The sequence below is a fragment of the Schistocerca serialis genome, chromosome 2 (assembly GCF_023864345.2).
Source record: "Schistocerca serialis cubense isolate TAMUIC-IGC-003099 chromosome 2, iqSchSeri2.2, whole genome shotgun sequence".
Classification (NCBI taxonomy): Eukaryota; Metazoa; Arthropoda; class Insecta; order Orthoptera; family Acrididae; genus Schistocerca; species Schistocerca serialis.
The window spans coordinates 822,299,279-822,312,528 of NC_064639.1; the positions used below are offsets into that span (position 1 = coordinate 822,299,279).

The following is a 13,250-nucleotide window of genomic DNA, read 5'->3' on the forward strand; positions in this document are numbered from 1 at the left end:
AAGAAATTCACCAAAACTAAACGCGAAATATGTCTGTTTATAAAAGCAGCTAAAAATTCAGGTGACGTCTTTATAAGAGATAGTCTCCAATCCTTCCAAACTATGTAAATGGAGACCATATGTGGCTTAAGTTCAAAGAAATAGTATCAACAACACTCGAGATATTCATACCAAATAAATTAATAAGAGACGGAACTGATCCCCCATGGTACACAAAACACGACAGAAAGCTGTTGCAGGAGCACCGCAAAAGGCACGTATAATTTAGACGAACGCAAAATCTCCAAGAATGGTGAAGTTTTACTGAGGCTCGAAGTTTGGTGCGGATTTCAATGCGAGATGCATTTAATAGTTTCCACAACGAAACTTGCTCTAGAAATGTGGCGGAAAATCCAAAGAGATACTGGTCCCATGTTAAGTAAACGAGCGGAAAGGCTCAGTAAGTACCTTTACTGGGCGACAGCGACGGTAATGTTACTGATGACAGTGCCACTAAAGTGGAGTTAGTAAATGCATTTTCCGAAATTCCTCCACCAAAGAAGACGAAGTAAATATTTCAGAATTCGAAATGAGAACAGCTGCAAACATAATTTAGAAGTAGATATCCCTGGTGTTGCAAAGCAACTGAAATTACACTGTCAGTGACAGAGGAAATGATCAAATATATTTTCAAAAAGTCTCTAATGTATAAGAAAAGTAGGTCTAATACATTTGTTTCTGATGTTATTTAGTAACAATTAATTTTCAATAGTAAGCTCCTTGCTTTTACTGACCTGTTTAAAGATAATCAACAATTTAGTAAGAAATTTTAATTTTTAAAGGACTATATCTAAATGTTCTTAAGTAGATCTACATCTGCTATAAATGTTTGCAGCTAAACGTAAATAAAAAATATTTGAGGTGCCAAAATTGTCTACCTTAGCATCAGATCAGTTTTGGGATGTCAATTTTAGGTGCAATTCAAAGGTTCAGTTCCCATTTTCCTTTACGAAAGCGTATACTATCAGTTTAACAAACCATGATATTTTAGGTGATAGTTGCGATTCTGAAGCTACAGAAAATTATTTTAGAACTTACAATTATTTAATAGTATGGCCATAATATTGGAAGGCAGGAAAAAGTTATCTTAACGCGACAACAATAGGGATACTTTTGTGAGGCTTGAAACACTTTTTAATTTTTACATTAAAGGCAGATTCGCATCACACTTTGCACAGGCTTTGGACCGTGAAAATAATAAATGACCATCTACCATTCTGGCGTGTGTAAAATCACCCTAAACACGCTGAACTAATGTACACTCTATTTACAATTACAACTTAATATTAGCTCCGATAATGCTGCTTCAATGTTTTAATAATTTTATGTCAGTAACCTGCGAGGCCTCGGTGGTCTTCATAGTTTTTAATACATTATTTTTAACGTATTTTAGTCCAGTTTCTGAACATGGGCAATGGTTTTTAAGCAAGGCCTAATGTTGCCAGTCTCTCCATAATTCTTTACGATTCTCTCTATCCTGTCGTCCAGCTTCAAGTACTTCTTCTTCCTCTTTTTACCTTCAAGATTCATTTCCAATTTCATGTACATGCAGTTTGTGAGCTCTGCTTCCTTTTTCAACCACTCCACAAAATAGTTGGTTTTAGGGTGAGGGTTTCCAATAATACTATTTATTTTGTTGTGCCACCCTTCAACAGCATTCGTCGTTCGGTGCCATTTTCAGTAACAGTCCCACATTTCTATTGCGATATCCTCATTCTCTAGCCAGTTATCCACAAAGTAGTCAAAAAATTGAGAGAACATTCCGTTATCAGGAGCTTCTGCATGAATCTCAATCCATCCATTGCTTATGTCGTCCGGTTTTACAACTGCCAGCGGTGCACACATGCTGACGTGAAGTCTTAAATCCTCGTTCTAGCGGTACTCCTCAGTTAGACCGAGAACTCGAATTCTTCTCCATAAACTCTTCTTCATATGGAAATAGAATCCATTTGTTTCAGTTGTGGGAAAAACTTGACGAATGGCCGATATCGCAGCTGCCTCAAAGTCCATCTTTACTTGTTTAGGACACCACTCAGAGACTACCTGTTTTATCAGACGAAACAGACGAACATATGTGTCTTTCTTCTTATTAGGGAGCAGTGCAAATACAGTAGGAAGAATGTTTGTTTCTTTAATCGGTCCTCCTAAGTCTACGTGTATGGTGTAGATCTGTGCAAACTGCTTGCTGCATCTCTTAAATGTTCCACCCATAAAAAAATGGGAACATGTTTTTAAACTTTCTTTTCCTTTGCTTCCACTAAAAATCATTATTCTCACCTCTACTATATCGTCTTCCAGAAGAAAACTACTGCCATCTCCCATTTTTAATAGATCTTCATGAGTTTCAACTTCATAAGAGTTTTTAGGCTCTTGTTGGTTCCCCCACTCTTGACTCCATCGACGACGCATGGTTCTCTTCATAGATTCTGAATTAGGCATCTCTGTAACAAAGTCATAAACTTTATTATGTAGATTTCCCATTTCATTCGCGTATATCTCCGATAACTGTGTAGTTTCTTCTCGAGACCTTCTCTTCGCTCTTTCCACTTGCTTTCTCACTTTCAGAGCTGCATCGTCAGGTGTTCCACAGAGATGTTCTAATACGCTCAACACTTCTCCGTTCCTCGAAAGCAGCTTTCCCTTGCAATGATCCGCTTTTCGGCGTAAGCACATCCATGTAACAACACCTTCTTTAGATTCCCTCTGTTTAAGATACGCCTAACCATTGTAATGAGCAGGAAGCCTACCCTTGTTCGTTGCACTAACTTCCATACTGATGGTCACGTTAGGAACTTCGAAAGCAAACTGGGCGGGCGAGTGAGCAGGAGGAGGAGGAGGGGGAGGGGAGACAAGGGGCCGAACCCTTTGGAGCAGGTAAAACCGTTGCAAATGTCCGGCGTGGCAAATGTCCGGTGTGGCAAGTGTCCGGACACCATGCGACTCGTGTTGTCTGTAGTTCAACCATGCCTAGACGGTCAATACCGCGGTTCAACCGCGTCCACATTGTTACTTTGTGCTCTCAACAAGGAAAGTGTCCAGGTGTCTCGGAGTGTACCAAAGTGATGTTGTTCGGACATGGAGGAGATACAGAGAGACAGGAACTGTCGATGACATGTCTCCCTCAGGTCGCCCAAGGGCTACTACTGCAGGGGATGACCGCTACCTACGGATTATGGCTCGGAGGAACTCTGACAGCAACGCCACCATGTTGAATAATGCTTTTCGTGCAGCCACAGGACGTCGTGTTACGACTCACAGTGTGTGCCATAGGCTGCATGATGCGCAACTTCTCTACCGACATCCATGGCGAGGTCCATCTTTGCAACCATGACACCATACAGCGCAGTACAGATGGGCCCAACAACATACCGAATGGACCGCTCAGTATTTTCATCACGTTCTCTTCACCGATGAGTGCCGTATATGCCTTCAACCATACAACCGTCAGACACGGGTTTGGAGGCAATCCGGTCAGGTTGAACGCCTTAGACGCACTGTCCAGCGAGTACAGCAAGATGGAGCTTCCCTGCTGTTTTGAGGTGGCATTATGTGAGACCGACGTACGCCGCTGGTGGTCATGGAAGGCACTGTAACGGCTGTACGATAAGTGACCGACAGCACAACCATATCGGCAGCATACTGGAGAGGCACTCGTCTTCGTGGACGACAATTCGCACACCCATCGTGCACATCCTATGAATGACTTCCTTCAGAATAACAACATCACTCGACTAGAATGTCCAGCATGTTCTCCAGACATGAACCCTATCGAACATGTCTTGGATGGATTGAAAAGGGCTGTTTATCTACGATGTGACCCACCAACCAATCTGAGGGATCTAAGCCGAATCGCTGTTGAGGGGTGAGACAATCCAGACCAACAGTGCCTTGATGAACTTGTGGATAGCACGCCATGACCTCTTGCATCAATGCAAGAGGACGTGCTACTGGGTGTTAGAGGTACCAGTGTGTACAGCAGTCTGGACCACCACCTCTGAAGGTCTCACTGTATGGTGATAGAACATGCAATGTGTGGGTTTAATGAGCAATAAAAAGGGCGGAAATGATGTTTATGTTGATCTCTATTCCAATTCTCTGTACAGGTTCCGGAACTCTCGGAACCGAGGTGATGCAAAATGTTTATTGATGTGTGTACTAACGCACACAGCCACCCTTCAGAATAAACTTTCTTCTGAAACACGGCAGTTTACACTGGCTATAGGTTCGCTGGCACCACGGTTACATAAGGTTAAGACATCAGCCAATGAATCAGTCTAAAATGTCTACCAGATCTTGCAATCACATTTCCCTTTGAATACCATGGATACATGGGCGTCCATACCCAACAAACCGAAGAAAGACAGGCAAACTTGCCACCACGTCCTGAGCCGCCACACTAGAAGACGCTGCGCCCCAATGGCGACATGTTAGTCAAAGATCATAAGAAGAGTGATACGGATACATTGCGAAAAAGCCACCACGGCTCATCTGTCCCCACCAAAGCTCCTATGTTGCACACTAGTGCGGTTTAGGGCTAAAACTCACAACTTTCCTTAACCTGGCTAACATGTATCCTAGATAACTTACCAATCCTAAGTTTACACACTAGTAAACCGACTGGGCTCAATAACTGAAAAACCCGACAAGGGCCCACGAAGTGAGGGCTCAATTTATCACAAAGTTCTACCAGTCGTCTTTGGCCTATGGCAACGTTACATATACATTACCACCAGTTTTAACATTACAGGGGTACCTGCTGTGGCGATATCGAAGATGCTGCCTTCGATGGGCTAAGTCGATGTTCTTCCTAGCTTTACTCCGGTAACTTTCTGTAATGTCCGATTCGATCTTGTCAGGCAAAATTTCATCAAGAAATCATAAACTGACCAAAGGCGAGTTAATAGGATAAGACAACATCAATGAATCTTGGTTGGCTTTATAGCTTCATGCTGAGCGGTGTTAAACGCAAAATTAAGCCACAGGACGGAATTGTCTCACTTTTTCTCGGCCTTGGCATAGAAGATGATAAATTACAATTTAAGGCTTCTATTAACCCTCTCTTCAGACGATCCTTGGGGATAATAAGGAATAGTTTTAACATGCTGAATGTCATTTTGAAAACAAAATCTTCTGAACTGCTTAGAGACAAATGCGGGCACATTGACATTAACCAAGCTCTTACGTGGAACGAAAGCAGAAAATGTCTTAGACAGATGTTGAATAGTCACTCCCCGACTAGGAACCAACTAAGTACAACGGTTAAATGCATCTACTACCACAAGAATATAACGCTACCTTTTCCTAGTACAAGGGAGGAGGCCTACTTAATCAATATAGTTTTTGTCCATGGGGCCATACCATGTTGAATATACTGGTTCTCATCCGATCACCGAAGCTAAGCAACATCGGGCCCGAATAGTACTTGGATGGGTGACCGCCTGGGAACACCGGGTGCTGTTGGCTATAATTTGCTCGCGTGTCATGTCTTTTATGGAAACCTAGAATCTACTCTGTAAGAATCAACATGGATTCCGGAAACAGCGATCGTGTGAGACCCAACTCGCTTAATTTGTTCATGAGACCCATAAAATATTAGATACAGGCTCTCAGGTAGATGCCATTTTCTTTAACTTCCGGAAGGCGTTCGATACAGTTCCGCCCTGTCGCCTGATAAACAAAGTAAGAGCCTACGGAATATCAGACCAGCTGCGTGGCTGGATTGAAGATTTCTTAGCAAACAGAATACAGCATGTTATTCTCAATGGAGAGACGTCCACAGACGTTAGACTAACCTGTGGTGTGCCACAGGGGAGTGTTATGGGACCATTGCTTTTCACAATATATATGTAAATGACCTAGTAGATAGTGTCGGAAGTTCCACGCGGCTTTTCGCGGATGATGCTGTAGTATACAGAGAAGCTGCAGCATTAGAAAATTGCAGCGAAATGCAGGGAGATCTGCAGCAGATAGGCACTTGGTGCAGTGGCAACTGACCCTTAACATAGACAAATGTAATGTATTGCGAATACAGAGAAAGAACGATCCTTTACTGTATGATTATATGATAGCAGAACAAACACTGGTAGCAGTTACTTCTGTAAAATATCTGGGAGTATGCGTACGGAACGATTTGAAGTGGAATGATCATATAAAATTAATTGTTGCTATGGCGGGTGTCAGGTTGAGATTCATTGGGAGAGTCCTTAGAAAATGTAGTCCATCAACAAAGGAGGTGGCTTACAAAACACACGTTCGACCTATACTTGAGTATTGCTCGTCAGTGTGGGATCCGTACGAGGTCGGGTTGTCGGAGGAGATAGAGAAGATCCAAAGAAGAGCGGCGCATTTTGTCACAGGGTTATTTGGTAAGTGTGATAGTGTTACGTAGATGTTTAGCAAACTCAAGTGGCAGACTCTGCAAGAGAGGCGCTCTGCATCGCGGTGTAGCTTGCTGTCCAGGTTTCTAGATGGTGCGTTTCTGGATGAAGTATCGAATATATTGCTTCCCCACCTTATACCTCTCGAGGAGATTACGAATGTAAAATTAGAGGGATTCGAGCGCGCACGGAAGCTTTCCGGCAGTCGTTCTTCCCGTGAACCATACGCTACTGGAACAGGAAAGGGAGGTAATGACAGTGGCACGTAAAGTGCCCTCCGCCACACACCGTTGGGTGGCTTGCGGAGTATAAAGGAACACGTAGATGTAGATGATCTTTTGTATACTCTTTTTCATTTAACGCAAGTACAGGGCTATTACAAATCATTGAAGCAATTTCATAAATTCACTGTAGCTCCATTCATTGACATATGGTCACGACACACTACAGATACGTAGAAAAACTCATAAAGTTTTGTTCGGCTGAAGCCACACTTCGGGTTTCTGTCGCCAGAGCGCTCGAGAGCGGAGCGAGACAAAATGGCGACAGGAACCGAGAAAGCGTATGTCGTGCTTGAAATGCACTCACATCAGTCAGTCATAACAGTGCAACGACACTTCAGGACGAAGTTCAACAAAGATCCACCAACTGCTAACTCCATTCGGCGATGGTACGCGCAGTTTAAAGCTTCTGGATGCCTCTGTAAGGGGAAATCAACGGGTCGGCCTGCAGTGAGCGAAGAAACGGTTGAACGCGTGCGTGCAAGTTTCACGCGTAGCCCGCGGAAGTTGACGAATAAAGCAAGCAGGGAGCTAAACGTACCACAGCCGACGGTTTGGAAAATCTTACGGAAAAGGCTAAAGCAGAAGCCTTACCGTTTACAATTGCTACAAGCCCTGACACCCGATGACAAAGTCAAACGCTTTGAATTTTCGGCGCGGTTGCAACAGCTCATGGAAGAGGATGCGTTCAGTGCGAAACTTGTTTTCAGTGATGAAGCAACATTTTTTCTTAATTGTGAGGTGAACAGACACAATGTGCGAATCTGGGCGGTAGAGAATCCTCACGCATTCGTGCAGCAAATTCGCAATTCACCAAAAGTTAACGTGTTTTGTGCAATCTCACAGTTTAAAGTTTACGGCCCCTTTTTCTTCTGCGAAAAAAGCGTTACAGGACACGTGTATCTGGACATGCTGGAAAATTGGCTCATGCCACAACTGGAGACCGACAGCGCCGACTTCATCTTTCAACAGGATGGTGCTCCACCGCACTTCCATCATGATGTTTGGCATTTCTTAAACAGGAAATTGGAAAACTGATGGATCGGTCGTGGTGGAGATCATGATCAGCAATTCATGTCATGGCCTCCACGCTCTCCCGACTTAACCCCATGCGATTTCTTTGTGTGGGGTTATGTGAAAGATTCAGTGTTTAAACCTCCTCTACCAAGAAACGTGCCAGAACTGCGAGCTCGCATCAACGATGCTTTCGAACTCATTGATTGGGACATGCTGCGCTGAGTGTGGGAGGAACTTGATTATCGGCTTGATGTCTGCCGAATCACTAAAGGGGCACATATTGAACATTTGTGAATGCCTAAAAAAATTTTTGAGTTTTTGTATGTGTGTGCAAAGCAAGGTGAAAATATCTCAAATAATAAAGTTATTGTAGAGCTGTGAAATCGCTTCAATCATTTGTAATAACCCTGTATTTTTAACATTGCTTTTGACTTGTATGTAACTCTCGCGGTGTAGCTTGCTGTCCAGGTTTCGAGAGGGTGCGTTTCTGGATGAGGTATCGAATATATTGCTTCCCCCTACTTATACCTGCCGAGGAGGTCACGAATGTAAAATAAGAGAGATTCGAGCATGCATGGAGGCTTTCCGGCAGTCGTTCTTCCTGCGAACCATAGGCGACTGGGACAGGAAAGGGAGGTAATGACAGTGGCACGTAAAGTGCCCTCCGCCACACACCATTGGGTGGCTTGCGGAGTATAAATGTAGATGTAGATGTAGGGGCGGTCTTCGCCAGTAGATTGCAAAAAATGCGTCTGAGAAGTGGGATTAGGCTTAGCTATTTTGCATTTCCGCACTCCCCCAACAAACGCCGAACATCCTTATACAAGGAAGCTAGGTAACAATAGTTTTATATAATCCCAAGGAGGTTTAGGGGCATTACCCACACCTGTGATCTTCTGGCATCAGCTGCTTGGATGTGGACCCCACTTGGCTGTGTAATCTTGCACAAAATGCCCTAGATTACCACAATGATAACAATTCCTGACTTTAGGTTGAATCTAAGGAACTCTTTCAAAACTCTCAAGATTTCTGGCAAACACTATGATAGACATTCCTGGTTTTGTCTTGTCATTCATTGGCCAACTGCATTTCTTCAATAAAGACAAGCAAATGATCTAGCTCAGCCAGAGAACAGGTTTGATGGAAAAGGTAATGTGCAGACAGTCCTCCAGTTTCATCCTCCACAAGAACATTATAAACAATGTGTAACTCCATGACCAGAAGCTCTAAGGTGGTCACAGCAGTGCGAACCCTCTCAATATAATCAGCTAAGTTCTCATCAATAGATTGTACATGCCAAAAATATTCATTCTCCAGTTCTCTTTTAATTCGAGGCAGTAATTTAAAGTGTATCTTCTTTTCCTGAGTGAACTTAATGAAGCTTGATTTGAAAGTACCTCGGAAAAAAATCCTAGTTAACAACCCCCTAGTTAATGGATATAACAACTCCATAATAATTTTTTTGAGATGCCTATTGTGTCCGCATGATGTTCAAACTGGACTGTTAACCACAAAAACTCTCAATCTGGATAAGTTGTTCTACTCAGTGACCCTTCTCAGTAGCTCAACCAGAGGATTCAGTAACTTAGCATACTCTTTATCAACATACCTACTTGTCAGTAATTCTACGACATCAGTGGTACTCTGTAAAACCTGTCTAGTAATTCAACACTGATCCTGAATAGCCCTTCCTCCCACTTCTAATCAAAGAAGACTAACCTTAACTTGCAACTCTTTAATTTGGCTAAGCATTTGTTCCACTGAACTACCCTTCTCAGCTGTTAGCTCTTATTGCTTTAAGTCAGACATTTGGTTACTCCTATGCACCAATTGTGTTTGCACGCAACATACCTGTCTACATGTAGGTTGATTGTCATTAAGAAAGGCAGTATTTTGAGCAATATCTAAGAAGGCTGAAGAGTAAAAAATAATAGTTGAATCTACCTCACCAATGTTGTCAGTGGCAATGTTCTCTGGGTGTTCGGTTACCCGGTCACTTATTTTTAACTCATATTCAAGTTGCTCAAGGTGAAGCGGAGCTATTCCAGGACATGCCCGAGCCTCCATGGTGGAATGAAATCTACGTGAAACAGTACAATGATTAATACAAATTTTGATAAAATAAAATAAAAGCAGTGAATGAAGGTGCTTAGGCAAAAAATTTTCACCTGACCAGAGCGCAACCACACTCTGAGTAAACCAGTTGACATGGTGATAATTATGGCCTCTTAATTCAGCCACGATGGAAAACCAGGAAGGACTCTATCAGTGGGGATTTTACATACTTCATTCACTCATGGAGAACAAATTTATTCTATATATTTTCAGTCACATAGCAACAAATTAAGTTTTTATTTAGATTTTTAATTAATTAAATTTAAAGTTAACTTTAACTCCAGATGACCTAATATTCTTTAAGGCAAGACATGCCCTATATAAGACACAAAAGTTATCAGGGTAAAGCCTTAATAAAATCAAACATAAATCTAAACAGTACCAAAACAAATCAGAATAGTCTTAATTACCAAACGTGGAGAAAAAAAAAATGATTTAAACTTAACTGATTAAAAACCTGAAACCATACTTAAAACAATGAAAAAAAATTTAATACCAATATCTAGGCAAGATAATTTTATACCCAGAAACACACATCAATTGAAGATTTAACATTTTTTCCAATAAGACAAGAATAATTAAGTTACAACAGTTTAAGGTATATGATGGGATTCCAAGGCACATCGAAATTTTTAAGGTGAAGACCACTAGCTAATGGATAAAAATTTCAAGTATAAACTTAACTTGAACAGGAACATTAAGCAGTGGAGCTGCAGTTGGAGGAAACAGTATGAAAGACATACAGCAGCGAGAGCTACCGAGTGTATGCACTCCAAATGACATAAAAAGCCAGTTAAGTGGCCCAACGAGCTGTGAGTAAGTGGGATACAACCCTGGGTAACATGTACCAGTAATGGAGTACAAGAGATTATTAGCAACAGTTTCATGAAGCACAAATAATTTTAATTAGACAGAATTCCAACACAGAGCCATGCATCGAATAGATAACTCTTAGGTTAGAATTAATTAATCTGAACTCTTACCCAAAACCGTGACATCTTAACTGCTTTCTAATAAGTTAACGAAAGATTTAAGAAACTGGCTACAAATATTTTTAAAAAATAATTTCAGCAATAACATAGTAATGTGAGAAATTTTCCTTTCTAGCAAACTATTAAAACAGCCACAAGGACACTCGCATGACATCCAAAGCTCATCAGTACACACATTAGTCCACAGCATTCAGAGAGAACAAGTGCATCCTGGAACAGACCAAAATTTAACTGACCAACTTAAATAGAACAGATGCACTATATAATTTATTAGACAAAAAAAAAAAAAAAAATGGCTCTGAGCACTATGGGACTTAACTTCTGAGGTCATCAGTCCCCTTTTTATTAGACAGTACAGCCCTTTACCATTAGCTTGAAAGAAATCAGAACAAGAAAAGCAGACTATACATAGGCCAATAAAATAGCAAAGCAGATTCACTTTCTGATATGAACAGTTAATCATCCATGTTGTTGTTGTGGTCTTCAGTCCTGAGACTGGTTTGATGCAGCTCTCCATGCTACTCTATCCTGTGCAAGCTTTTTCATCTCCCAGTACCTACTGCAACCTACATCCTTCTGAATCTGCTTAGTGTATTCATCTCTTGGTCTCCCCCTACGATTTTTACCCTCCACGCTGTCCTCCAATACTAAATTGGTGATCCCTTGATGCCTCAGAACATGTCCTACCAACCGATCCCTTCTTCTGGTCAGGTTGTGCCACAAACTTCTCTTCTCCCCAATCCTATTCAATACTTCCTCATTAGTTATGTGATCTACCCATCTAATCTTCAGCATTCTTCTGTAGCACCACATTTCGAAAGCTTCTATTCTCTTCTTGTCCAAACTATTTATCGTCCATGTTTCACTTCCATACATGGCTACACTCCATACGAATACTTTCAGAAATGACTTCCTGACACTTAAATCAATACTGGATGTTAACAAATTTCTCTTCTTCAGAAACGCTTTCCTTGCCATTGCCAGCCTACATTTTATATCCTCTCTACTTCGACCATCATCAGTTATTTTGCTCCCCAAATAGCAAAACTCCTTTACTACTTTAAGTGTCTCATTTCCTAATCTAATTCCCTCAGCATCAGCCGACTTAATTAGACTACATTCCATTATCCTTGTTTTGCTTTTGTTGATGTTCATCTTATATCCTCCTTTCAAGACACTGTCCATTCCATTCAACTGCTCTTCCAAGTCCTTTGCTGTCTCTGACAGAATTACAATGTCATCGGCGAACCTCAAAGTTTTTATTTCTTCTCCATGAATTTTAATACCTACTCCGAATTTTTCTTTTGTTTCCTTTACTGCTTGCTCAATATACAGATTGAACAACATCGGGGAGAGGCTACAACCCTGTCTTACTCCCTTCCCAACCACTGCTTCCCTTTCATGTCCCTCGACTCTTATAACTGCCATCTGGTTTCTGTACAAATTGTAAATAGCCTTTCGCTCCCTGTATTTTACCCCTGCCACCTTTAGAATTTGAAAGAGAGTATTCCAGTCAACATTGTCAAAAGCTTTCTCTAAGTCCACAAATGCTAGAAACGTAGGTTTGCCTTTCCTTAATCTTTCTTCTAAGATAAGTCGTAAGGTCAGTATTGCCTCACGTGTTCCAGTGTTTCTACGGAATCCAAACTGATCTTCCCCGAGGTTGGCTTCTACTAGTTTTTCCATTCGTCTGTAAAGAATTCGTGTTAGTATTTTGCAGCTGTGACTTATTAAGCTGATAGTTCGGTAATTTTCACATCTGTCAACACCTGCTTTCTTTGGGATTGGAATTATTATATTCTTCTTGAAGTCTGAGGGTATTTCGCCTCTTTCATACATCTTGCTCACCAGATGGTAGAGTTTTGTCAGCACTGGCTCTCCCACGGCCGTCAGTAGTTCCAATGGAATATTGTCTACTCCGGGGGCCTTGTTTCGACTCAGGTCTTTCAGTGCTCTGTCAAACTCTTCACGCAGTATCATATCTCCCATTTCATCTTCATCTACATCCTCTTCCATTTCCATAATATTTTCCTCAAGTACATCGCCCTTGTATAGACCCTCTATATACTCCTTCCACCTTTCTGCTTTCCCTTCTTTGCTTAGAACTGGGTTTCCATCTGAGCTCTTGATATTCATACAAGTGGTTCTCTTATCTCCAAAGGTCTCTTTAATTTTCCTGTAGGCGGTATCTATCTTACCCCTAGTGAGATAGGCCTCTACATCCTTACATTTGTCCTCTAGCCATCCCTGCTTAGCCATTTTGCACTTCCTGTCGATCTCATTTTTGAGACGTTTGTATTCCTTTTCGCCTGTTTCACTTACTGCATTTTTATATTTTCTCCTTTCATCAATTAAATTCAATATTTCTTCTGTTACCCAAGGATTTCTACAAGCCCTCGTCTTTTTACCTACTTGATCCTCTGCTGCCT

General features: G+C 41.5%; 1 pseudogene; it reads left to right on the forward strand.

Moving 5' to 3' along the window:
- The first annotated feature begins 5,383 nt into the window (after positions 1 to 5,383).
- On the forward strand, positions 5,384 to 5,501 carry LOC126459371 (5S ribosomal RNA; annotated as a pseudogene).
- The last annotated feature ends 7,749 nt before the right edge of the window (positions 5,502 to 13,250 follow it).